Source organism: Gekko japonicus, unplaced genomic scaffold (genome assembly GCF_001447785.1).
Source record: "Gekko japonicus isolate JY-2015 unplaced genomic scaffold, Gekko_japonicus_V1.1 scaffold305, whole genome shotgun sequence".
In the NCBI taxonomy this organism is placed as follows: domain Eukaryota; kingdom Metazoa; phylum Chordata; class Lepidosauria; order Squamata; family Gekkonidae; genus Gekko; species Gekko japonicus.
In genome coordinates this window covers 1,052,343-1,054,501 of record NW_015165839.1, presented here as the reverse complement: position 1 = coordinate 1,054,501, position 2,159 = coordinate 1,052,343, and positions in this window count along the sequence as shown.

The following is a 2,159-nucleotide window of genomic DNA, read 5'->3' as shown; positions in this document are numbered from 1 at the left end:
ACGGAGTTCCAGCTGGCTTCAGAGTTGGCCACGCCCACTACAGCGAAAACCTCTGCATGCCTGGCTACAGGGGGAAGGCCTGGAGAGCTACCCCCCCCATGGCGACTCTGAGGCGGGTGGGCCGGGGGAGCCCTGGAAGGACTCCCCGGCCTGCCTTCCCCAGCCTGTCCAAGCGCCGGCTTGCTCAGGCACCCCACAGGCAAGCCAAGGGAAAGCAGTTTAAACTGCCTCCCCTCCCCTCCAAGGGCCAGCTTGCCTGGGCAAGCCAAGGGAAGGCATGGGGGTTTGGCCTAATAAGCTAATAAGATGTGCTGTCAGGGTGTGTGTGGCCTAATATGCTAATGAGTTTCTGCTGTCGGGTGTGGCCTATTATGCTAATGAGTTCCTGCTTGGCTTTTTCTACAAAAAGTGCCCTGTGTGTCTCCACGGAAGGCCATGGTCGGGTCGTGAGACGACAAAGGGAGTGAGAGGAGGGGTCAGAGGGCAACTCCCAGCTTAAGACAAAGAGAGGCATCCCATTCAAAGACATGACACCTACATACACCTAAGAGTGATGTAGTGCCCCCAATGACCAGGCATGCTGAGTCGCACACTCCAACAGGTAGTCCCATCACCTGACTCAGTGCTAGACAGCTTCATAGGAGCAGGGGCCAGAAATCCCTGACGGAGGTCTCAGCCTCCATCCCTAGCAGCAGGAGAGGGAAGCGAGGCGATCTTGCCAGCAGCAAGCCAGATGCCGCAGCCGCAGCAGGGTCCCACCTGGCTAAGTTTGTCTTTCTCTCTGTGCAAGTCCTTGGAGCCTGGGTGAGGCCAGAGAGACACAAGCCGAAGGGCACTTGGCCTTTGGCTCACTCACAGGCTGGGTTAGGAAGCCTGGCCTATCAGGAGCGGCTTGGGGGTTGGCTGATTTGCTTTCTTGGTTTCGTTGGGTCGTCTGCATTTTGGCATGCCCGCGAGCCACCACTTTAGGTCCATCTCTGGGAAGAAAAGCAGTACCCTCATGCCACAAACAAATAGATAAATACTAGTCCAGTGCAGTGGTTAAGTCTGCGGACTCTAATCTGGGAGAACCGGGTTTGATTCCCCCACTCCTCCACCTGCGGCTGCTCCTTGGGCAAGCCATAGTTCTGTAAGAGCTTTTCTAGAAAGAGCCGTTCCTGTCAGAGCTCTCTCAGCCCCCGCCTACCTCACAGGGTGTCTGTTGTGGGGAGGGGAAAGGAAAGGAGTTTGTAAGCCGCTCTGAGACTCTGAGTGAAGGGCCGGGTATAAATCCAGTCTCTTCTTCTTCTATCTCCAGTTCAAGGTTATCAGTGTCCGGTGCTGGGAAAGAACGTCATCTACCGGAGAGGAGAGCCTGCACCAATTGAATCAAGAGAATACTGAGCTTTGGGGCCCTGCGGTCTGAGTCTCGCGTAAATCAGCTTCATCTGCTCGTAAATGAGCACGTGGGATCTTCCAATGGCACTTTCAGCTCTAATAAAGCCAGTTTGGTCTCGTGGTTAAGAGTGCGGGCTCTAATCTGGGAGAACCGGGTTTGATGCCCCACTCCTCCACATGCAGCTGCTGGCATGACCTGGCGTCAGTCACAAGTTCTTTCAGAGCTGTTCTCTCAAGGGCAGTCCTCAAAAGAGCTCTCTCAACCAGGCCCGTAGCCAGGACGTTTTTTGGCAGGGGCAACGCTCCCTCTAAGCCGTGGAGTCTTGTGAGCAAAAATGCTACTTTGTGAGCATCTGGCATTAAAGCGGTGAGCGAGCGATTTGGCTACTGCATAAATCAGTTTGCTCTGGAGCCGTCCTTCTTGAGCTGAGACAAAAATGGGTGAGCCGGAGGCTAAAAAACAGCGAGCTAGCTCACACTCACTCAGCTTAGAGGGAACACTGGGGGCATTTACATTTCATAGGGGGCACTTACATTTCTTAGGGGGCACTGGGCATTGACATTTCTTCGGGGGCACTGGCTGACTGAATTAAAGGAATACACAGCTCCTTCCCCACACCTGCTGCTGTTCAGGGGTGGATGGGAAGTCGTGGGGCTTTGCCAGTATGTCAGGGGGCCTAGCCCCAAGATGCCCTACTGTAGCCATGGGCCTGCTCTCAGCCCCACCTACCTCACAGGGTGTCTGTTGTGGGGAGGGGAAGGGAAAGGAGATGGTATGCTGT